General features: G+C 44.4%; 1 long non-coding RNA gene across 3 annotated transcripts in view; it reads left to right on the top strand.

Moving 5' to 3' along the window:
* LOC117064144 overlaps positions 1-25,751 on the top strand; it is a 67,968-nt gene that overhangs the window by 36,319 nt on the left and 5,898 nt on the right. The window contains exons 1-3 of one of the 3 annotated variants that reach the window (XR_004429282.1): positions 1,924-1,969; positions 4,623-4,699; positions 20,625-20,801. This is a non-coding gene — a long non-coding RNA (uncharacterized LOC117064144). Of the gene's footprint in view, positions 1-1,923; positions 1,970-4,622; positions 4,700-10,823; positions 10,872-20,624; positions 20,802-25,751 lie in introns of those variants that run through there. The other 2 variants (XR_004429284.1, XR_004429283.1) reach the window with 2 other exon arrangements.

A 25,751-nucleotide genomic window follows, 5' to 3' on the forward strand; every position in this document is an offset into this window, starting at 1 on the left:
TCTGCCCCAAATTTCTTACCTTTCCTCCGTTTTCCCCACAACTCACGAGTCTTAAAGGGCATAACATTTTAACTATAACTTAAGGGAAACTTTAACTTTTTTTGTTTTGTTTTGTTTCTTTTTGATATGGAGTTCTGTTCTTATTGCCCAGGCTGGAGTACAGTGGCATTATCTCAGCTCACTGCAACCTCTGCCTCCCAGGTTCAAGCTATTATCCTGATTCAGCCTCCCGAGTAGCTGAGATTACAGGTGTGCACCACCACACCTGGCTAATTTTTGTATTTTTAGTAGAGACAGGGTTTCACCATGTTAGCCAGGCTGGTCTCAAACTCCTGACCTCAGGAGAGCTACCCACCTCAGCCTCCCAAAGTGCCGGGATTACAGGCGTGAGCCACCACACCCGGCCAACTTCAACTTTTTAACTTCAACTTGAGCAACACTTTTCTGGTCCTTCAAAGACAGCAAATCTGAGGAGATATGATTATAATAACCATTGGGACCAGCATGGTGACTTGTGCATGTAATCCTAGTGCTTTGTGAGGCTGAGGCAGGAGGATGGCTTGAGGCAGGAGTTCAAGGCTGTAGTGAACTATGATCACACCACAGCACTCTAGCCTGAGGATAGAGCAAGACCTTCTCTAAAAAAAGTAAATAAAATAATTTTTAAAAAATTTTTAACTCAACCATTGGTATTTATGGATCACTTATAATGGCTAGGATGTTTTTAAGGTCTCCACTACATTGCCTGTGTGCTTTGATTCTTAAAGAACCCTGAGAATGGTAGGTATTATTTTCCAGTTTACAAATGAATTAACCCAGGCTTCAAAAGGTTTGATGATTTGCCTGAGGTCACACAGCTAGTAAGGGGCAGGCCACGGCACCAAGTCCCTGCCCCTAACATTACTGGGAGTGGATCCATAACATAAAAACAGCCTCTGGTGTTTGTGTAGCCCTTGTTGGTCTTATAGACTGCTCGTTCACTTTCTCATTTCCTCACGGGACACCCCCTTGAGGAGGCAAGCTGGGGTTTTTTTTTTTTTTTTTTTTTTTTTGAGACGGAGTCTTGCTCTGTCACCCAAGCTGGAGTGCAGTGGCCGGATCTCAGCTCACTGCAAGCTCCGCCTCCCGGGTTCACGCCATTCTCCTGCCTCAGCCTCCGGAGTAGCTAGGACTACAGGCGCCCGCCACCTCGCCCGGCTAATTTTTTGTATTTTTAGTAGAGACGGGGTTTCACCGTGTTAGCCAGGATGGTCTCGATCTCCTGACCTCGTGATCCGCCCGTCTCGGCCTCCCAAAGTGCTGGGATTACAGGCTTGAGCCACCGCGCCCGGCCAGCTGGGGGTATTTTTAGCAATGGTTTGTCAGTTCCACTTCCTCTGGGATAAGCTGCAGCAGGTCAGCAAAGGAAGGAGGAAGCAGAGAGGGACGACGGAGGAGAGAGACCACGCGGAAGGGAAGGCCCTCACTCCTCTCCAGGCCCGTCCCACTCACGCAGAACACTGTCCTGACATTTAGGCGACAGAAGGGTGCCCTGCTTCGAGAAGGAAAACTACCGGGGACCCATGTGCTCAGTAAAATATAGAAGGCACTACACAAGGAAGGAAAGCAGTTCCGCTGAGATTGGTAATAAATAACAGCTGTAAACAGAGTAAAAGAATAGAGTTAGGGGTCTTGTCAGAGTGCCCCCAAAAAGTAAAAAGTCCTTATTGGGGTTCAGACTCAGCTGTAGGCTTTAAATTGTTTAGAGAGATTTACAATTCTAAGATAGAGAAATCCAGGGCAACGAAGGCTCCTGCAGCTATTTAAATGGTGTCTGTGAATTAGTGATTTACGTTCTTCTTTTTTTTTTTTTTTTCCTTTTTTGGGACAGGATCTCGCTCTGTGGCCCAGGCCAGAGTGCAGTGGTGCAATCATCAGTCACTGCAGCCTTGATGTCCCACCTCAGCCTCCTGAGTAGCTTGGACTACAGGTATGAGCCACTGTGCCTGGCTAATTTTTGTTTTTTGTAGAGACAGGGTCTCCCTATGCTATGTTGTGCAGGCTGGTGTCAAACTCCTGGACTCAAGTGATTCTCCCAGCTCAGCCTCCCAAAGTGCTGAGATTACAGGCATGAGCCGTGGTACCTGGCAACTGGCAACTCATGCTGTTTCTAATAGCTACCTACCTAATGTTGAGTACCTGCTATGCGGTGGGCACATCACCTACTGGCTTCTCATTTTCAGATTAGGATGCTGAGGTTCAGCTAGCAAGTTTATGCATCGAAATTCAAAACTAGGATTGTGTTGTTTGAATGGCTTTGTATCATCATGATGGAACTTCCAGAGATGAGTCATATGTTACCCCAGCATCAAAGATAAAAGAATAGATTGGACTGGCAAGCATAGAGTTCCCATTTATGTGCCTCAAATTCCATCCCATTTACTGCCTTGGGTATTTTAACAGCCTTTTAAAGAAATATGGCCAGGCACGGTGGCTCATGCCTGTAATCCCAGCACTTTGGGAGGCCATGGCAGGTGAATCACCTAAGGTCGGGAGTTCAAGACCAGCCTGACCAACGTGGAGAAACCCCATCTCTACTAAAAATACAAAAATTAGCCGGGTGTGGTGATACATGCCTGTAATCCCAGCTACTCAGGAGGCTGAGGCAGGAGAATCACTTGAACCGGGGAAGCAGAGGTTGCAGTGAGCAGAGATCACGCCGTTGCACTCCAGCCTGAGCAACAAGAACGAAACTCCGTCTCAAAAAAAAAAAAAAGAAAGATATTTAGAAACTGGCTGGACATGGTGACTCACTATAATCCCAGCACTTTGGGAGGCCAAGGCGGGTGGATCACCAGAGGTCAGGAGTTCGAGAACAGCCTAGCCAACACTAAAAATACAAAAATTAGCCAGATGTGGTGGCGGGCACCTATAGTTCCAGGTACTCAGTAAGTTGAGGCAAGAGAATCACTTAAACCCAGGAGGCAGAAGCTGCAGTGAACTGAGATAGTGCCACTGCACTCCAGCCTGGGCGACAGAGCAGTACTCCGTCTCAAAAAAAAAAAAAAAAAAAGGAAAAAGAAATATATAGAAACCTGTTTATACAAAAGAAAACCTATAGTTTGATTTTTTAGAACAATAGAACAGAAGCTTTTGAACTTTTTTTACCTTGACCTACAGAAAGAAAAGCCCTTTACATCATACCCTAGTATACACAAATACACACGTGTGCAACAGAAGTTTCACAGAGCAACATTTACTCTACCTGTGAGAAGCACTCTGACATTTTATTTTATTTTATTTTATTTTATTTTAGACGGAGTCTCACTCTGTCACCCAGCTGGAGTGCAGTGGTGTAATCTTGGCTCACTGCAATCTCTGCCTCCCGGGTTCAAGTGATCCTCCCACCTCAACCTCCCTAGTAGCTGGATTACAGACATGCACTACCATGCCCAGCTAATTTTTGTATTTTTAGTAGAGACAGGGTTTCACCGTGTTGGCCAGATTGGTCTCAAACTGCTGACTTCAAGAGATCCACCCGCCTCAGCCTCCCAAAGTGCTGGGATTACAGGCGTGAGCCACCATACCCAGTCCCTTCTGACATTTTAGATTCTAGTCTAATCTTTCTCTTTTTTCAAAATTTTTGTTCATAGTCTTCCTTATCTTTAAAAAAAAAAAAAGTGGTAAAAACGTAACATGAGCTCGGCCTCTTCAAATCATTTTAAATAGATCTGGCCAGGCACAGTGACTCACACCTGTAATCCTAGCACTTTGGGAGGCCGAGGCGGGCGGATCACCTGAGGTCAAGAGTTTGAGACCAGCCTGGCCAACATGCTGAAACCCCGTCTCTACTGAAAATACAAAAATTAGCCAGGTGTGATGGTGCGTGCCTGTAGTCCCCAGCTACTCGGGAGGCTGAGACAGGATAATCATTTGAACCCAGGAGGCAGAGTTTGCAGTGAGCCGAGATCGAGCCACTGCACTCCAGCCTGGGTGACAGAGCAGGACTGCGTCTCAAATAAATAAATAAAATAGATCTTTCCTTTTTTTGATGCTGCTCATGACCTGCTATATTGATATCAGGATTCACTAATATGTTGTTTCTTTTTTTTTTTTTTTGAGACAGAGTCTCACTCTGTCGCCCAGGCTGGAGTGCAGTGGTGCTGTCTCGGCTCACTGCAACCTCTGCCTCTTGGGTTCAAGCAATTCTCTGCCTCAGCCTCCCAAGTAGCTGGGATTACAGGCACCTGCCACCACGCCCGGCTAATTTTTTGTATTTTTAGTAGAGACGGGGTTTCACCATCTTGGCCAGGCTGGTCTTGAACTCCTGACCTCGTGATCCACCCGCCTCGGCCTCCCAAAGTGCTGGGATTACAGGCGTGAGCCACCGCGCCCGGCCAATATGTTGTTTCTACAACAATGGAATCTGAAGCCTGGGTCTAGCATTGTTTTTTGCCTGAAATGACACAGTAGAGTAGTTAAAGGTTCAAAAGTAAATAGGAAAGACAGACAGAGAAGGAGAAAAAGAGAAATTTTAACTCTTAATTATTGATGGCTACTCAGTGGGAATATTACCACTCTTATGCATTTTTAATTATTGAAAAGAGATGTCATTTATAAATGCTGCTTATTTTTTCCTACAGGCTGATTGAAGATGATGAAATGCCACATTCGCTTCAGTAAACAGACATTTCAAAGTCCATAGGAAACAAACTCAAAGGTTAGTTCATTTGTGTCTCAAATAATATTCATCAGCTGGTTTGCTAACTAGGGCAAGTCTCTCTGAAGCAAATGCACGAAGGAACGCGGGTATCATCATCCACTAGGTGGCAGTATAGAACAGGAAGAGCCTTAGCCTTAGCCTATTTACTGACACATGGGTGGTGTGAACTGCAAAAGAATTTCGAAATCCAGGACTCCCCAGTAATTCACAAAGATTCTGCCTGAAAGTTTACTTAATGCTCCTGGCATGTTTCTGCCCTTTCTTGGAACATCCCTGAATTTCAGCTTCATTCTTGCTGACAGGCTGGTATTTAAAGTCAGTAATATCCCTGGCTACTTCCTTGTGGCAATGTAGATGAACTGTTGCTGTGTAAAGTCAGAGTCATAGTGTTGTCTGTATTTATTAATGATCTACAAGGTAAGCATATGCCGTGAAGGTTTTATCTCTCGCCCCCTACCATCTAACAGCTTAAAAATACTGAGTTCCTCACATCATTCCCATTGCTAACAATTTCCATATTTTTCTTTTCTTTCTTTTTTTTTTTTTTTGAGATAGAGTCTCACTCTGTTGCCCAGGCTGGAGTGAAGTGGCACGATCTTGGCTCACTGCAACCTCCACCTCCCGGGCTCAAGCGATTCTCCTTCCTTAGCCTCCTGAGTAGCTGGGACTACAGGCATGTGCCACCATGCCCAGCTAATTTTTGTATTTTTAGTAGAGATGGGATTTCACCATGTTGGCCAGGATGGTCTAAATCTCTTCACCTCGTGATCTGCCTGCTTCAGCCTCCCAAAGTGCTGGGGTTATAGGCATGAGTCACCCCACCAGGCCTTTTTTGAGACAGAGTTTCACTCTTGTTGCCCCAGCTGGAATGCAATGGCAAGATCTCAGCTCAATGCAGCCTCCGCCTCCCGAGTTCAAGTGATCCTCTTGCCTCAGCCTCCCGAGTAGCTGGGATTACAGGCATGTGCCACGGTGCCTGGCTAATTTTTGTATTTTTGGTAGAGACGGGGTTTCTCCATGTTTGCCAGGCTAGTCTTGAACTCCTCACCTCAGGCGATCCACCCGCCTTGGCCTCCCAAACTGCTGGGATTACAGGCATGAGCCACCCCTCCCCCAGCCCAATTTCTATATTTCTTAGTTGCTCTATAAATTGTAAAGTCACTGAACATATTTGATTAACATTTTGGTTCTTGTTGTTCGATTGAAAAGGATGGTCTTTTCAAGTACACATTGGCAAGACATTTTCCCTGCAAGAACTAATAGCTGATAAGTTGGAAATGTATCATAAACAAAAATGTGCGCTTTATGCAATGTGATCATATTCTTTTGACATAAGCACATGTATGAGAGATTAAAATCCTCATAGGTAATGTTTGTTCATAAAATTTCTTTATATTAACTTAGAAGTTTTACTTATTTTAAAATATTTTTTGAAGTAGCTAAAGAGAAGACATTTATGAATGATTTTCTCTTGCAAATTTATGACATTTTTGTATCATCTGAATCTGAATATGTATTACTTTTACAAACAGAAAAATAAAAGTGTTTTGTTATAGAATAATACATAACTATCAGAGAAAAACATAAATTTTAGTATAGCACAACCTAGAAAGCTATTACTAATAGGTCACATAACTTTTTTTTTTTTTTTTTTTTGAGGCGGAGTCTCGCTCTGTCGCCCAGGCTGGAGTGCAGTGGCGCAATCTCGGCTCACTGCAAGCTCCGCCTCCCGGGTTCACGCCATTCTCCTGCCTCAGCCTCCCAAGTAGCTGGGACTACAGGCGCCCGCTACCTCGCCCGGCTAGTTTTTTTGTATTTTTAGTAGAGACGGGGTTTCACCATGTTAGCCAGGATGGTCTCGATCTCCTGACCTCGTGATCCGCCCGTCTCGGCCTCCCAAAGTGCTGGGATTACAGGCTTGAGCCACCGCGCCCAGCCAGGTCACATAACTTAAGTGCTAAGTTCATCTTGACCATGAATTGCCGATTTTGGAAATATTTTTGAAGTTAGGTCACTTCTACCTATTCTTATCTTTAATTAAGCATTCTTCTCAAAGTAGAAAGATCAAGTTGCTCATTATTCTTACTATGAATACAATTAGTAAGATACCTAATAGTAGCACCTTCAGTTGTTAAAAACAGTATATCTAATAGTTTTTGTTATTCTTTACACCACACAGTAACACATCCATGTGGTGGTTCACAGGTTTAGAGCATAAGAAGCACTCTCACGGCCGGGCGCGGTGGCTCACGCCTGTAATCCCAGCACTTTGGGAGGCCGAGACGGGCGGATCACGAGGTCAGGAGATCGAGACCATCCTGGCTAACACGGTGAAACCCCATCTCTACTAAAAATACAAAAAACTAGCTGGGCGACGAGGCGGGCGCCTGTAGTCCCAGCTACTCGGGAGGCTGAGGCGGGAGAATGGCATGAACCCGGGAGGCGGAGCTTGCAGTGAGCTGCGATCCGGCCACTGCTCTCCCGTCTGGGCGACAGAGCGAGACTCCGTCTCAAAAAAAAAAAAAAAAAAGAAGCCCTCTCACTTACCTCTGCACATTTCACATTCCTAATGGATGTATGAAATGGGCGGGGCATCTATAGGGATACAGACGTCTCCATGTAAGACCATACGTCTATGCAGTCACAGAGCCAGGGAAGAACTAAGCATTGATTCAGAGTCAGGCTATTTGCCTTTCATTTCTGTGGGCGTGACAGGAATGCTCCATCCATGTCGATGAGGAAGAGGGTGCCTTTTTACCAGGCATTCAATGTCCTAGATGCTTTTTCTTGCTTTTTCTTCATCTGCACATGGGGAATGAGCTGGAGGGAGTGAAGAGGAACACAGAAGGACAGGAGTAACCCAGAACAACCTGTGAGCGCCGGTAATGCTCTCACTCCCATGTGGAATGGGTTCGGGGAGGATGGCAATACGGGTATTATTCATGCTGAATCTTTTTTTTTTTTTTTTTTTGAGACTAGGTTTCACTCTGTTGCCCAGGCTAGAGTGCAGTTGCACAATCATGTTTCCCTGCAGCCTTAACCTCCCAGGCTCAAGCAGTCCTCTCACCTCAGCCTCCCAGGTAGCTGGGATACAGGCAGGCACCACCACGCCCAGCTAATTTTTGTGTATTTTTTGTAGAGACAGGGTTTCACCATATTGCCCAGGCTGGTCTCAAACTCCTGGCATCAAGTGATCTGCCCGCCTCAGCCTCCCAAAGTGCTGAGATTATAGGTGTGAGCCACTGCTTCAAGCCCATGCTAAATCCTAATGCCACATTCATTTATCACATTGTCCATTACCTTTCAAATTCTATGGCAACATAGCCATGTGTTCGTTCAATTGTTAAGTATTTGTTGAGCATCTCCTAAGCACCCGGGACTATGTTAGATGCTGAGTCCAAAGTTGAGAGCAGCAGACAGGCTCCCTACCTACGTGGAGTTTGGAGTCTAGCAGGAGAGAGACATTACATTAAAAAGCACAAAGACAAACACATAATTACTAATTATACAGGGAAACGAAAGAAGAGACTTTATGAGAGACACTAGCAGGAAAGAGACATAATTAGGATGGAGGAGGGGTGTGGCAGGAAGTTTTTCTCAAGACGTATCATTTAGGACGGGCGCAGTGGCTCACACCTATAATCCCAGCACTTTGGGAGGCTGAGGCAGGTGAATTGCCTAAGGTCAGCAGTTCGAAAGTAGCCTGGCCAACATGGTGAAACCCCATCTCTACTAAAAATACAAAAATTAGCCAGGCGTAGTGGTGCACTCCTGTAATCCCAGCTACTTGGGAGGCTGAGGCAGGAGAATCCCTTGAACTCGGGAGGCGGAGGTTGCAGTGAGCCAAGATGGCGCCACTGCATTCCAGCCTGGGCAATAGAGTGAGATTTCATCTAATAATAATAATAATAATAATAAAAGTATTATTTAAGCTGAGACCTAAATGATGAGTAGGGATTTACAAGGAAAGATTTCAGGAATGGTTTCAAGAAGAGGAACTCCCCTATACCAAGGCCCTGAGGTAGGAAAGTGCTTAGTTTGTTGGAAGAATTGAAAGAAAGTTCATGTGGGCAGAGCAGATGATGCAAAGGGGTGTGTGGCCAGAGACCAGGCAAGAGAGGCCTTGCTGCCCATCTTGAGTACTCTGTGTTTATCCTAAGATCAGTGGCGAGCCATTGCTGAGTTATAAGTAGAGAAGAGACATAATCAGACCTTTTCAAAGATGGCATTGGCAGTTTCTGTTGGGTTAGAATGGAATGGGAGTCCGCGTGGGAAATCAGTGCAGAGGCCCCAGGGACAGATGGTGGTGACAGCACTGGGGCGGTGGCTGAGGAGGTGACAGGAAAGGGAAGCATCCAGACTTGGTGCTGGATGGGATGAGGGGGATGAGGGAGAGGGACATGCCTCCAAGGTGTGGCTTGATAAAGAGCTCATGGGTTTGTCACTCGTGAAGGTGCAGAACAGAAGGGGAATAGCTTTGGTGACTGGGGAGGTGGCATCATCAGAAGCTTAGATGTAGACTTATTAGGGGCAAGCCGTCTAGGAGACATTCAAATGGAGATGTCAGGGAGGCACTTGAATTTAAGAGTGTCGTTGAAAAGAGAGCCTTACGTTGGAGCTAATTGCTTTGGGAGATGGTAATAAAATTCATGAAAACTGATGGGACCATCTTGGGAAAAAGAGTATGATGAAAAGAAAGGAAGATCCAGAACCAAGCCCAGAGAAACCTCTACTCTTAAAAATAGATAAAGGGTACTGGCACCATGGCTCATACCTGTAATTCCAGCACTTTGGGAGGCCAAGGTGGGAGGATCGCTTGAGCAACATGGTGAAACTTCATCTCTACTAAAAATATAAAACTTAGCCACGCATCATGGCACACACATGTAGCCCCAGCTACTCGAGAGGCTGATGTGGGAGGATCACCTGAACTAGCGGAGGTCGAGGCTGCAGTGAGCTATGATCGTGCCACTGCACTTCAGCCTGGGCACAAAGTAAGACCCTATCTTAAAAAAAAAAAAAAAGGCAAAGGAGAAGGAAGCAGTTAAAGAGCTGGAGCAGGACCTACCGGAGAGGTAGGAGAAGAACCAGGAGAGTGTGGTGTCTAACAAGTCAAGAAAAGAGGAAGTTCCCTAAGGAGGAAGTGGCCAGCAGTGCCCAGGGCAGCTGGGAACACAAGCCATGAGTAAAGCACACAAAGCGCTCAACAGCAGTTCAAGGAGGAGAGCACTGCACATGAGAAAGGAAAAGATACCTTTGTAGAAATTTCAACTGTGAGTAGCTGGTTTATTTTCAAGGGCAGCTTTTACCCACATTCTGTAGCAGCCAGATAAGTAGGAACTGTCAGCACCATTTTAATTTTCCTAATATTTATTGATTTATTATTTATTTTGAGACAGAGTCTCGCTCTGTTGCCCAGGTTGGAGTGCAGTGGCGTGATCTTGGCTCACTGCAACCTCTGCCTCCCGGATTCAAGCAATTCCCCTCCCTTGGCCTCCCGGGGAGCTGGGATTACAGGTCTATGCCACCAAGCCTGGCTAATTTTGTATTTTTAGTAAGGACGGGGTTTCTCCATATTGGTCAGGCTGGTCTTGAACTCCTGACTTCAGGTTATCCACCCGCTGTGGCCTCCTAAAATGCTGGGATTACAGGCATGAGCCACTGCACTCGGCCGCCCAGCTGATTTTTTTTTTTTTTTTTTTTTTTTGTATTTTCAGTAGAGACGGGGTTTCACCATGTTGGTCACCAACTCCTGACCTCAGGCAATCCACCCGCTTCGGCCTCCCAAAGTGCTGAGATTACAGGCATGAGCCACCACACCCAGCCTATTTTCCTAATATTTAATTAGGAAAATTTTCAGACATAAAAGTTGAATGCATTACACAATAAGCACCCAGGTGTCTATCACCTGGATTCCACAAGCAACGTTTTATTATACCTGCTTCATCACGTTTCTATCCATCTAACCATCCCTCTAACCGTCCATCAATCCATCTTAATTTTTGGATGCATTTCAAAGTAAGTTTTAGACATAAGAAGATTTCACAATGAAACATTTCAGCATCCGTGTAATTAACTAGAGCTCAATATCTGTTTATGGTTCTTTGTCTTTTTCTTTTAGGAGATGTGGTCTCACTGTGTTGCCCAGGTTGGACTTGAACTACTCCCCAAGCAATCCTCCTGTCTCAGGCTCAGTAGCCAGAACTACAGGCACTGCCACTGCCCCCAGCTGATGGTTCTTTTTCCTTTAGGGTAAAATTTAAAAAGAGCAAACTGCGCAAATCTTAACTGTGCCATTTGATTTTCTTTGTTTCTTTCTCTGTCTCTCTCTCTCTCTCTCTCTTCTTTCTTTCTTTCTTTCTTTCTTGTCTCTCTCTGTCACCAGACTGGAGTGCAGTGGCGTGATCTCAGTTCACTGCAACCTCTCCCTCCCGGGTTCAAGCAATTCTTCTGCCTCAGCCTCCTGAGTAGCCAGGACTACAGGTATGTGCCACCACGCCCGGCTAATTTTTGTATTTTTAGTAGAGACGGGGTTTCACCATATTGGCCAGGATGGTCTCGATCTGTTGACTTTGTGATCTGCCCGCCTCGGCCTCCCCAGGTGCTGGAATTACAGGTGTGATCCACCATGCCCAGCCCTTTCTTTCTTTCTACAGACAGGGTCTCACCCTGTCACCCAGGCACAGTAGTGCCTCATGGTTCACTGCAGCCTCGACCTCCTAGGCTCAAGTGATCCTCCCATCTCAGCATCCCAAGTAGCTGGGACTACCGGCACACGCCACCACACCCAGCTGATTTTTTTATTTTTTTGTAGAAACAGATTATCCCTATGTTGCCCAAGCTGGTCTCAAACTCCTGGGCTGAAGTGATCCTCCCACCTATGCCTACTAAAGCTGGGATTTCAGGTGTGAGCCACTGCACCCTGCCTGATACTTTTTAAGAAATGCATATCTTGCACGTGTCCAATTAAGTTATAGATTATTACATTGCCCCAGAGTCTGTCACTGCTGCTTTATCTTTCAGAAAGTGCAGAGAATGGAAGGAAAGAGCTCTGGTCCTGGGCTCATGGTAAGAACACAGCCAGTGTTCATTCCCTGCTCCCTTCTGCAAGGGGATTCTACCACCACGCACACAGATTCACCCACATTTTCACCAAGATAGAAATAGACATTGAACTCCTCCTAAAAGTGCTTTTGTAAACGTTTCACAATAAACCCTTTGTAGAGGACAATGGTATCCAGTGAACCAAGCCCAGCCTGGGAAATCATAATTCCTCACTCCGAATCCTGCTCTGGGCGTGCTGAGCAAGCTTCTGTTGCAGTTCTCTTACTTGTAAAACAGGAACAATAACCATCTACATCAGAGAAGTGTAACAATGACACTGGCATTTTCATATATTAACGAAAATAGCCCCAGAGAAAAAGGTGAAAAGATTTCAATACCAGGTTAGGAACATCTTTACCAACCTGCCACATTGTCACAGTTTACCCCTTTTGGTGCCCTAGCCTGGCCACACTACTGAGGAGAGGCCTGTTGGGCACCAGTTTGAATCAGGGACGTTCTGTGCGGAGTGCTGGGTCTGCTCACATTTGGCACTGGAATCAGGACTGTGATTGCTTTTGATGTCTTCCCAGGTCCAATATCGATCGCTAACAACCCCTGAAAGAGGATGTGGGCTTTGTTTATTTGTTCATTTTCTTGCTTTTGTTTGTTTTGTTTTCCTTGGTTTTGTTAACTCAAGGCTTTAAGAAGATAGTATTAGAAACTTATCAGTTGGAACGAAGAGAGGGTTTCCAAATTACTTGCCCTAAATCTGGATTTAAGGAAATCAGAGACATAAATTGAGATAGAGTACCTTTCTTTTTTTTGCGGGGGATGAAGTCTGGTTCTGTCCCCCAGCCTGGAGTGCGATGGTGTGATCTCGGCTCACTGCAACCTCCGCCTCCTGGGTTCAAGGTATTCTCCAGCCTCAGCCTCCCAAGTAGCTGGCATAACAGGCGCCTGACACCATGCCCGGCTAATTTTTGTATTTTTAGTAGAGATGAGTTTTCACCATGTTGACTAGGCTGGTCTCGAACTCCTGACCTCAGGTGATCCACCTGCCTTGGCCTCCCAAAGTGCTGGGATTACAGGCATGAGCCACTGTGCCCGGCCAGTAAGAGTACCTTTTAAGTTTTAATTAAAATGTGCTTAAGCCTTCTTCGCAAGCTCTGTAAGAAGTCTAATGATTTCCCTGGGTATATGTTAATTCCTGAGGTTTTGCAGACACATGTTCACTTCCAGTTCCACAATCCTGCCCTTGCTGAATGCACGCCTGTCTTGGTGTCTACTTCTGCTGTTGTCATCTTTTTCTGCTCTGGGACAATCTTGTCCTGGAACGCAACCTCTTTTCTTTGATTTCTTCCAAACCACTTTCCTAAGGCAAAGCCTTGTATAATCCCATCTCTATATCTTTAATTTCTCTCCCCTCGCCTCTCTTTTTTTTAATTAAATTTTTTAATTTTTTAATTTTTTTTTTTTTTTGAGACCAGTTTCCGAATTTTGCTCTTTCACCCAGGCTGAAGTGCAGTGGTGCGAGCTAGTCTCATGCAACCTCCGCTTCCTGGGTTCAAGCGATTCTCCTGCCTCAGTCTCCCGAGCAGCTGGGATTACAGGCACGTGCCACCACACCCAGTTCATTTTAAAAATATTTTTAGTAGAGACAGGGTTTCACCATGTTGGCCAGGCTGGTTTCAAACTCCTGACCTCAAGTGATCTGCCTGCCTTGATCTCCCAAAGTGCTGGGATAACAGGCATGAGCCACCGCACCCAGCTCCCTTTCTTCTCTTCACTGTTCTACTCCTACTCACAAATTATTGCTGATGTTTAGATGTGGAGTGGTTTAGCTATAACTTTACTACCTTATATTCTTTCATCCAATGGCCCAAGGGTCTTACTTTCCACCCACAAGTGGCTAATCAAGGCATTTTTCCAGGCAAAGATAGTTCTCTAAGAGGAACTTTGGCATAAATTCTTTAAAATATATATATAGGCCGGGCACGGTGGCTCACGCCTGTAATCCCAGCACTTTGGGAGGCCGAGGTGGGCAGATCACAAGGTCAGGAGATCGAGACCATCCTGGCTAACACGGTGAAACCCCGTCTCTATTAAAAAATACAAAAAAAATTAGCTGGGCGTGGTGGTGCGTGCCTGTATTCCCAGCTACTCGGAGGCTGAGGCAGGAGAATGGTGTGAACCCAGGAGGCGGAGCTTGCAGTGAGCCGAGATGGTGCCACTGCACTCCAGCCTGGGCGACAAAGCGAGACTCCGTCTCAAAAAAAATAAATAAATAAAATAAAAAATATATATATACACATGTATGCACATACACACATATATACACACAAACACATACATATATACATATATAATATATACATATACATACATCAATATCATGCATCATAGATGTGTATGTAATACATAAAGTATACAGATAATTACATGAATACATATTTATTTATTTATTTTATTCATTTATTTTTGAGACAGGGTCTCAACTCTCACCCAGGCTGGAGTGCAGTGATGCAATCTTGGCTCACTGCAACCACTACCTCCTGGGTTCAAGCAATCCTCCCGCCTCAGCCTTCCGAGTAGCTGGGACCACAGGCACATGTCACTACGACTGGCTAATTTGTATTTTTGATAGAGACATGTTGCCCACGCTGGTACATAAATACATATGTATTTAAATCTATGATACATATTATATGTATACACACACACATATATATACTCCACTGCATAGATTCAGTCATCTACACATCTAAACCACCTTCACTGTGGAATTAGTGAACTCTTTAGCTCCTGCCTTAGTCTGTTTCTTATTCTCATCTTTATTTCTCATTAAACTGATTATAATATATAAATATATTTGTTATATTGATCTCATCTTTATTTCTTATTCTCACTCATCATTTTATTTCTGCATTGCCACACACCTTCCTTTCTGATTAAAATTAATCCCATCCAGTTTGCACTGTTGAGTTTACAAAATGGGAGACTGGAAATATCTGTTCAGTCACTCATTGATTCAATCATACATTCATTCAGCATACAGTAATTGGGCACCTACAGTAGAATACCATATTGCTCCTCTAGAAGAGATGGATCAAAGGGAGGGGTCCTTGCCTTCGGAAACTGAAACTCCAGCTGGATGTGCAGCGCTCAACACACACAAAACAAAGCATCCTCAAATGCACAATTCTCATCAGAGGAACAGCAAATCAGAGCAGAAAGCTAAAGCTTTGCCGTGCACACCAGTGCTGCTGTATCAGCAGAATGAGCAGGAGGGGGAAAAAAGCCACTGTGGTTAAAAGAAACTGCTGGCCTATGGATTTTTTTAAATTACAATTTGCATGCTCTTCTAACAGTGTTAGTTCTGCTTAGGTGGCAGAGTAGCTTTCCTGAAAGTATGAGCTCAGCCTTGTCTTATGCCTGTTTAAAGAAAGAGGTCAGGTAAAGTGATTGTAGTAACAGCACCAAGCTGGTTGGAAACCACAGTATCTCTCAGATGGCACCAAAAAAAACTCACACGATGGAAAATGTTTGCCTGTTAAAAACCTCTTGAAAGTTGTTTCAGAAACACATATGAGCAGTATTTGCTCTTCTCCTTGGGCGTGTTCTCGAGGAAAACAGCTTTCCAGACTTAACATGTTAGGGTAGTAGAACAGTCTAGTAGCCTGAGTTAATTTTGGATTGAGAAGCAAGTGGGCCTTGGGTATTCAGGTAGCAAGTGGTTAAGGAGAATTTGGAGCTGGTCAGTGCCTGGCTAAATTGCATGTGCCTTGAAAAGAAGTCCTTCCGATCCACCTGTGTCTACGCACATTCGTGAGTGACTGGTGCTGAGTTCAGTCCCACAAACGCACCAGCTGTGCTTTTCGGTAGTTATTTCCTTTTCTTGACAATTGGTTTTAGGTTGTGTCAAAAGGGGAAGACACAGAACTGACACAAGGCAAAATTATACGACGTGTGTCTTATTATTTAGCTTCTCTATGTCGCTATATTTGAGGTGAAGGACTTAATCCTTACATAGCTCTTCCGAATCTCTTCTTACAGTACCACAATTTATAACTGAACTCTATACTGAATAATCATTTAAAGCATTTTAAACTACCTTGGAAATGAAATGAGTGATGACTGAATATATTTGCAAAAACCCATACTGTATATATTGTAGGATGTCTACATAAAAACTAAATAACCCCATCAGTGTTCATTTGACATCTAAGTAGACCCAGGGGCAGAAAATAAAAGGACTCTCATCTTAAAGGTTGATAAATATAGTCTATGTGTGGTATTGATACTTTAATTCACAAATCAAATATATTTGAATGTACACATGGAAGAATTTAACTATGAAGTTCATGAAGAATGGCAACTATTAACATCCTGAAAGATGGTATTCATGTGCAGGAGAAAGATAATTGTCTGTTTCTCAGTGATGACAACGTACAATAAATAACTTCCTTCCATAGAACCTCCAAATTAGAGTCATTCAGGTATTTCCCATTTCACATTCTAGCAAAGTGAGTTATATCATGCTTTTCTAAGAATTGGTTGTTTTTCGTTGCATACTTCTATGACAAAATTAAAAATAATTATTTGTAAGATGATGTACTAATGGTCTTAATTTGAAAACATTTAGTGAGATGTACCTGGCATACTAGATGTGATACTAAAAGACTTGGGCCAGGCGCAGTGGCTCACGCCTGTAATCCCAGCATTTTGGGAGGCCAAGGCTGGCGGATCACCTGAGGTAGGGAGTTCAAGACCAGCCTGACCAACATGCAGAAACCCTGTCTCTAGTAAAAATACAAAAATTAGCCGGGCATGGTGGTGCATGCCTGTAATCCCAGCTACTAAGGAAGCTGAAGCAGGAGAATTGCTTGAACCTGGGAGGCGGAGGTTGCGGTGAGCCAAAATCATGCCATTGCACTCCAGCCTGGGCAACAAGAGCGAGACTCCGTCTCCAAAAAAAAAAAACTTGTGGCCAGGAGAGGTGGCTCATGCCTGTAATCCCAGGTGTCTCTGGCTCTGGCTCTGGCTTTGTCGCCCAGGCTGGAGTGCAGTGGCACGATCTCAGCTCACCACAACCTCCGCTTCCCAGGTTCAAGTGATTCTCCTGCCTCAGCCTCTAGAGTAGCTGGGATTACAGGCACGTGCCACCACACCCGGCTAATTTTTTTGTATTTTAGTTAGAGACAGGGTTTCACCATGTTAGCCAGGATGGTCTCGATCTCCTGACCTCGTGATCGGCCCGCCTCGGCTTCCCAAAGTGGGATTACAGGCGTAAGCCACCATGCCTGGCCTCTGGTGACTTTTAATATATTTCTCTCTCTCTCTCTCTCTCTCTATATATATATGTGTGTGTGTGTGTGTGTGTGTGGTGTGTGTGTGTGTATATACTTTTTTTTTTTTTTTTTCTGAGACAGAGTCTTGCTCTGTTGCCCAGGCTGAAGTGCAGTGGTGTGATCTCAGCTCACTGCAACCTCCACCTCCTGGGTTTAAGTGATTCTCCTACCTCAGCCTCCTGAATAGCTGGAACTATAGGCATGCACAACCACGCCCTGTTAATTTTTGCATTTTTAGTAGAGACAGGGTTTTGCAGTATTGGCCAGGTTGGTCTCAAACTCCTGAGCTCAAGCAATCCATCTGCCTCAGCCTCCCAAAGTGCTGGGGTTACAGGTTTGTGCCACCACGCCCAGCCAATTATTATTTGAATTTTAACAATGATCGTTATTTATTTCATCAGAAAGACCCATTAAGGATATTTCCATTGTAAAAATAACTGCATTAAAAATACTGGCTTCCTGTACTTAAATAAATAATATTAGATCCATGATGGACACTATTCACTGTTAAGTTACAGATAGAACGGTAGAAAATATATGAAATGAATACTTTATATTATTATAAGATTATCTTCATGACCTCGAATGAAGCAAAATGTCTTCTTTTAAGGCAGGGTGTCACTCTGTCACCGAGGCTAGATTGCAGAGGCACAGTCACAGCTTACTGCAGCCTCTACCTCACGGGTCCGTGCAATCCTTCCCCTTACTTTCTGGGGTAGCTGGGACTAGAGGTGTGGTGAGCTACCAGGCCTGGGTATTGTATTATTATTATTATTTTCTATAGAAACAGGGTCTCCCTATGTTGCCCAGGGTGGTCTCGAATTCCTGGACTCAAGCGATCTCCCCACCTCTGCCTCCCAAAGTGCTGGGATTACAGATGTGAGCCACCACACCCAGGCAACTTCAACTTTTATTTTAGATTTAGATGTGCAGGTTCGGCCGGGCGCGGTGGCTCAAGCCTGTAATCCCAGCACTTTGGGAGGCCGAGACGGGCGGATCACGAGGTCAGGAGATCGAGACCATCCTGACTAACACGGTGAAACTCCGTCTCTACTAAAAAATACAAAAAACTAGCTGGGCGAGGTGGTGGGCGCCTGTAGTCCCAGCTACTCGGGAGGCTGAGGCAGGAGAATGGCGTAAACCCGGGAGGCGGAGCTTGTAGTGAGCTGAGATCCGGCCACTGCACTCCAGCCTGGGCGACAGAGCGAGACTCCGTCTCAAAAAAAAAAAAAAAAAAAAAAGATGTGCAGGTTCATTACATGGGTGTGTTGCATGATGGTATTGCACGACCTGGGTAGTGAGCATAGTACAAATAGGTAGTTTTTCAGCCCTTGACCCTCTTCCTCTCTCCCCTCTCAAGTAGTCCCCAGTGCCTATTGTTCCTTCCCATCTTTATGTTCACGTGTACCCAATGTTTAGCTCCTATTTGTGAGAACATGTGATATCTGGTTTTCTGTTCCTGCATGAATTCACTTAGGATGATGACCAGCTGTATCCATGTTGCTTCCAATAACAAGATTTCATTCTTTTTTACGGCTGCCTGGTATTCCATGGTATATATGTACCATATTTTCTTTAACCAATACACTGTCGATAGGTACCTCCGTTGATTCCATGTCTTTGTTACTGTGACTAGTTAAACATATTTTATGACACAGAAAAGACATGAATCATGAAGGAAAAGTTCTTTTCTGAGACAAGGTCTTACAGTGTGTCAGCTCACTGCAACCTCTGCCACCTGGGCTCAAGTGATGCTCTTGCCTCAGCCTCCCAAGCAGATGGAACTGCAGACATGCACCACCATGCCTGGTTTTTGTTGTTGTTGTTGTATATTTGGTAGAGACAGGATTTTACCATGGTGCTCGGAGTGGTCTCAAACTCCTGAGCTGAAGTGATCTGCCCGCCTTGGCCTCCCAAAGTGCTGGGATTATAGGCCTGATTCACCACGCCTGGACCATAAAGGGAAAGATTTATAAATTTGCTTGTATTTTATAGATGACACTAAAATTAAAAACTTCATTTAAAATTGAAGTTACAAAACAAGCCACAGAACCAAGGAAAGGTATAACACGCATAACAAACTATTAGTTACAAGGAAAAAATTAATAAGCAAAAAAAAAATTTTGTTTAATGAGAAAAAATATGAACAGGAAGCAGAAAAGGAAAACAAAATCACCAAAATCACAAAAGTGTGCTCAGCCTCACTATAATCAGAGAAAAAAATTAAAATGAGATACCATGGTATATACATCTGATTATCTACAATATTTATCCAGACATATGAGATGTTGAAAAGGATGTAGAAAATAGGAACTTACTATATTCTAGTAGTGGGAGTGAAAGCTAGTACAGCCATTTTGATATTGAATTACTGATATCTAACAAAAATGTATGTACTGACCCAGAAAATCTTTTTCTATAGAAACTTGCAAATAGAAGACATCTTGCACAGAAGACATCTACAGAAAGTTGGAAACAATCTAGAAGTCTATCAATAGGGAAATGAAAAATAAAGTGAATATTCCCAAGAACATTAAAACAGCAGTTGATGCTGGATGTGGTGGTGTGCACCTGTAGCCCCAGCTATTCGGGAGGCTAAGGTGGGAGGATCCCTTGAACCCAGGAGTTCAAGGCAGCAGTGAGCTATGATTGTGCCACTGTACTCCAGCCTGGGCAACAGAGCAAGAAAAAGCAAACAAAAAATCCCCAGCAGTTTAAAACATGAACCAGGGCTCTAGGTACTGATGTTATTAACATAGATTACCAAAAAATCATTGAGAAGAAAAAAGAAGCAGGTTGCAAAAATATTTCTATAGTGTGATAAAATTGTTTTAATTGTAAAGACACCATATATATTGATAATGGATACATAGAAAATAATAAAGAGAATCATGTACTAAAGGAAACTATTAGTTATTGTCTCTGGGGAGAGAAGAGGAAGAAAGTAATTTAAAAAGGTAGGAAAATGGACCTGATCTGAATATTATGTCACTTTTATTTAAAAAAATAAAAGCAGCCAGGGATGGTTACTAATGCCTATAATCCCAGCACTTTGGTAGGCTGAGGCAGGTGGATCACCTCAGGTCAGGAATTTGAGACCAGCCTAGCCAAGATGATGAAACCCCATCTCTACTAAAAATACAAAAAGTAGCTGGGAGTGGCGGTGCGTGCCTGCAATCCCAGCTACTAGGGAAGCCGAGGCAGGAGGATCGCTTGAACCTGTGAGGTAGAGGTTGCAGTGAGCTGAGATTGCGCCACTGCACTCCAGCCTGGGCAACAGAGTGAGACTCTGTCTCAAAAATAAATAAATAAATAAATAAATGAAAATATATTGTAAAAAATAACAGTGGTGTGTTTAGACTCTTGCTGCTCTTAGCCATAGATCCTGACAAGCCTCCTATCTGCCCTCTGACCACCGAGCTGCAGAGCTCTGGGGCTGCAGGAGGAGGACCTGGAGGGCCTGTGGGTGCAACTGTACCCTAGTAAGCATGGGGATGGAGCAGGGCTCTAACTTCAATTTCCATTTACAGTCATGACATGCAAAAAACACCACGTGGTGCCCAGCATGAACCTCACTCACGGACACCCTGAAAATAGTCGCTGATTGTACCAGAGCAATAAAACAGCTTTCAGCCTGAGGAAGATCACATTGAGATGAGTTGAAAGCATTTTGAAGAAAAACTCAGATTGAACACAGGATTAGTCAGGTTGGTCTGAAATCTTCCCCTTGTCTTAGTCTGTTTGTGCTGCTGTAACAAAATACCACAGACTGGGTAATTCATAAAGAGCAGAAATTTACTCTCATAGTCCTGGAGGCTGGGAAGTTTGAGATCAAGGTGCCAGCATATTCAGTGTCTGCTGAAGGTCCAGTCTCCACTTCCAAGATGACGCCTTGTTGCTGCATCCTCCGGAGCAGACAAACACTGTGTCCTCACATAATGGAATGGACAGGAGGCAAAAGGGCCTGAGCTAGTTCCTTCCAGCCCTTTTAAGGCATGAATCTATTCTTGATGGGGAAGCCCTCATGACTTAATCACATCTCACATCCAAAAACCCCTGAGTCTTAATACAGCCACAATCAGAATTATGTTTCAAGATGAATTTTGGAGGGGACACATTCAAGCCATAGCACTTGCCAAAAGGTAACTTCTTTAAACAAACATAAAAAGCACACAGCATCTCTCAGCATGAACAACACACGTGTTATGATGAAAGGGGGTTCTTTTCTTTTCTTCTTCCTTTCTCTCTTTCTCTCTTTCTTTCTTTCTTTCTTTAGTTCGTTCAGACAGGGCCTCCCTCTGTCATCTAGGCTAGAGTACAGTGGCATGATCATGGCTCCCAGGCTTAAGCAATCCTCCCACCCCAGCCTCCCAAGTAGCTTGGACCACAGGCATGCATCACTGTGGCTGGCTACTTTTTTTTTTTTTTTGTAGAGACAGGATCTCACTATGTTGCCCAGGTTGGTCTTGAACTCCTGGGCTCAAGTGATCCTCCCACCTCAGCCTCCCAAAGTGCTGGGATTACAGGCACTGCGCCTGGCCAAAAGGGAGTATTTTCTAAAAAGAATTTTTGAAGGTTTTTCTTCCGTCTCTGCTTCTGTCTCACCTGCTGGCCCTTGGATTGGGGATCTACATCAGAAAGCATCTGACAACGTCAATTAGTACCTTTAGATGAAGAATTGAAATCTGACTTGGTTCACACAGTGGAGGCTATCTACTGAAAACTGCATCTAACTCTGCTTTTTATAAATTTTTAAGCAGAAACTAGGAAACCAAGGTACAACTCCACAGTCGAATTTATGAATTTATGCACTAAAATGCATTTGCTGATTTGTGTGCTCTTAGAATCAGCTTCCTTTTACGCAAGGCTGTGTCTGTCAAGAGACTGGAAAGAGAAAAAAATAAGTCTTTGCTAAATTCTTCAGAGATTGCGATATTTGCATATAGTTTAAAACCAAACCTTATCAGAGGTTTTTTGATTAAACTAGAAAAAAAAAAGTTGTTTACTTAAAAATAAACACTTGCACTTCCCCAGTGTTACTAGGCCCCTTGCAGGCTTGGTTTGGGTGGCTAGAGCTGGAGACAGTTGCAGCAGTAAAAGTGACCCATATTTTTTGGCATTTGCCATTCAAGAGCTGGGAGGGTTTAGGAGGTTGAAAAGCCACAACAAGACTATAGCCACTTCCTTGGGACTTCACTAGACCTTGCCTCACAGAAATGGGGCTTGTGGAATGACTTAAGCCTTCCTCCAGCTCGATTTCAAAGGAAATCAAGTTCTGTGTTGATTTATAGTTGTTAGCCACTGTTTGATTTGTCAGTATTCTAAAAGTTGTTGGGAAGTCTACATCATTAAAAAATATTATCTGTTAGCCCAAAGATGTGGAAAGTAGTTTTGTTTTTTTGTTTGTTTGTTTGTTTTGTTTGTTTTTTGAGAAACATACAGCTTGAGAATTTTCTCCCCTAGATTTCTCGGTCAGTTTAAGGACATTTGATGCAAGTGTTGTTATTTAAATAGCCACATTTCCCAGAAAGCTCCTGTGTTTTTTGTAACCTCCTCTCTTTTCTAACAGGCCTCATACAAAGTTAGCCTCATATGTGTGAGTCCTGGAAATAGAACATTCAGCGGATTCTATGTAGTAATTACTACCGGGAGCACCAATAGATATGTATTCCTGGTGCTATCTGGCCGACCCCTGGAGCCAGGGCTGAAAACACTGACATACTGCTGGCCAGCATCTGTCTTAACTTGCTAGCACCTGAACCTTACCAGTAGTTCAGCATTGTGAATGTTACTCTGGCCCAGGAGGGCATTATTGCCCCAGGTGCATGGGTCTTGGCATGTTTAGTGCCTCAGCACTGAAATCTGGCTTTGGATCCTTCCTACTCCACGGCTTCTCCAACCTTTCTCTTCCCATTGTTGGGCTACCTTACCCTTGACCTCTTCCAGTCTCTACGACCCATCCAACCTTAGGCAGGAATTGTTTGAACCTCTCTTCTCATCAACATGGATGTAATGCCAGTTCCCCAGGAGCGAAAACACAATCTGACACCTTGAAGACCTCCCCATCCCACCCCCTGTACCCCACCTCTCTGGAACACATGCATGCACACACACTCACATACGCTCCTTGGCTCTTGCGATGGGCCAGCCTGCTTAACGTCCCTGGTGATAATGTCTGAGTCACGCAGCTTCCTCTGCCTTCTGCCTGAAAAGCATCATCTTCAGCAAAAGTGGTCGGTTGGTATGAGGAAGTAACGTAAGAAAGGATATGGTAGGGTTCTTTGATCAATCATGTTTCTGAGAACATCATTATCTTCTATCTGTATTCAAAGCAAGTTCCGATTCCAGTGGAAAGCGTGGCCTCTCAGAGTCGTCCTTGTTTACTCAGATATAGAAGTGATCCACTGTCCTCATATTCTCTCTTCATATTTACATCATTAAAATTCTACCACAACCCTATCAGGGAGGAACCACTGTCCGCATTCTCCTGATAAGGACACTGAGCTCTGAAAGACTAATCAAAATGTCCCAAGTCACCCTTCTGGAAAGTTAGGAAGCTGGATTCAAATCAAGGATTCTCAGATTCCAAAGCCCATGCTGCTGTCTCATCAGTCTTTATGCCTGGTCTTGGATTCAGCTTTCTTGCATTTCTTTTGCCTGAGGCCGTGTGTTGTTTCATGTTCAGCACCAAAGTCTCCCTAAGCACTGGGGCTCCGCTCTGTCCCAGCAGCTCATCCTTAGAGGATGGAAAGCCCCCTCCGACCCTGACTGAAGTCAGAGTCCGGCTCCCTGCTGATGACGTTTCTTATCACTGCCTGGCTGCCTGGACATCCAGATCCAACCAGGATTTGCCAACCCAGTGCTCTCCTGTCTGATACATTACCAGACTCCTGCAGGCCAGATCCCTGCCATAGCTGCTCCCATAAGCTACCAGCTCCTGTTACACACCCTTTGGCTCCAGCTGTCACCCCACCCCAGTGAGCAAGTCAACTTATAAGTCCGGCTCCTCCCAGCCTTCTCCACTGGATCCCACTTCACCAAGCTAAGTCTAGCTCTTTCCTGAGGTGCTTGACTAAATCAATGACTAGCACTTAAGCCTCCCGTCTTTCTTTTTTTGTTTTTTTGTTTTTGTTTTTGTTTTGTTTTGAGACAGGGTCTTGCTCTGTCACCCAGGCTGGAGTGCAGTGGCTCAAACATGGCCTACTGCGGCCTTGACCTCCCAGGCTCAAGCTGTCCTCCCGTCTGAGCCCCCCAAGTAGCTAGGTTACAGGTGCATGCCACCACACCCAGCTAATTTTTGTAGAGATGAGGTCATCATGTTGCCCAGGCTGGTCTCAAACTCCTAAACTCAAGCAATCCTCCGGCCTCAGCTCCCAAAGTGTTGGGATTACAGGCGTGAGCCACTGTGCCCAGCCAAGCCTCCTATCTTTGTCTCTGTTCATTTGCATCATAAGTTGGATTTCCTCAGAATCCAACTTTGAGACAAGGATTTGAGTCCGAGTAGTTTATTTTAGGGATGACCCAAGGAAGTATTACTGAATGAGTTACCCACGTGAGTCTATGGGGTTCAGTCCCACTGGAGAACTATGAATGACAGCATAGAGCACATCTCAGAGTCCTGCCACATAAAAAAGGCAAGAAAGCTTGGGGTTTTTCCCTCCCATTGCCACGGTCATTGGTTGAGGGCTGCACCCGCACTTCAGGCTGAAGCCCTCCAGCGGAAAGTTGTGGGTGCTTGCAGTAGGTTGTCCTGTGATATATGGTGATGGTGATGGTGAGTATCCAGGGCTTACAGGCATAGCACAGGCAGCTGTGCTATGAATTTTATTGTTTATAACAAAGTTACAATAAATAAAAATCAGTAAAAACAGCACTCAAAGCTGCTGCATTGGACATTCTGGAAAGCTTCTGGAGTATCACAAAATTAGTACCTGTAGAATTCTTCCATATCTTATGTTTAGCTCATGAATTGTGCATCAGAGCCCTATATAACACTGCTCAAGCAAGCCCCCCACCAAAACCTATGTCCAGATGCATCCAGAATTCTCAGAGACCTTTCGTGTGCTTTTTGCTCTTTTACTAACTCTGAGAATATAGTTCATCATTTAATATTTAGTGAGCCTTCCCTCCACATGAAAGGGCATGAACTAGGCACTATGAAAGAGCACTAAGTATAAAATCTTTCTTTCTTTCTCTTTCTTTCTTTCTTTCTTTTTCTTTCTTTCCTTCCTTCCTTCCTTCCCTTTCCTTCCTTCCTTCCTTCCTTCCTACCTTCCTTCTTTCTCTCTCTCTCTCTCTCTCTCTCTCTCTCTCTCTCTCTCTCTTTCTTTTTTCAAAACAGGGTCTCACCCAGGCTGGAGTACAGTGGCATGATCTTGGCTCACTGCAGCCTCGACATCCCTGGGCTCACACGATCCTCCTGCCTCAGCCTCTGAGTAGCTGGGACTACAAGTGTGTCACCACGCCCGGCTAATTTTTGTATTTTTTTTGTAAAGACAAGGTCTCGCTATGTTGCCCAGGCTGGTCTTGAACTCCTGGGCTCAAGCAGTCCTACTGCCTCGGCCTCCTCAAAGTGTTGGGATTACAAGCATGAGCCACCATGCCTGGTCCTTTTCCTACTTTCAAGGAACATGTAGTCTTGTTGGACATTAAACTAT

The sequence above is a fragment of the Trachypithecus francoisi genome, unplaced genomic scaffold (assembly GCF_009764315.1).
Source record: "Trachypithecus francoisi isolate TF-2019V2 unplaced genomic scaffold, Tfra_2.0 Lachesis_group19, whole genome shotgun sequence".
Classification (NCBI taxonomy): domain Eukaryota; kingdom Metazoa; phylum Chordata; class Mammalia; order Primates; family Cercopithecidae; genus Trachypithecus; species Trachypithecus francoisi.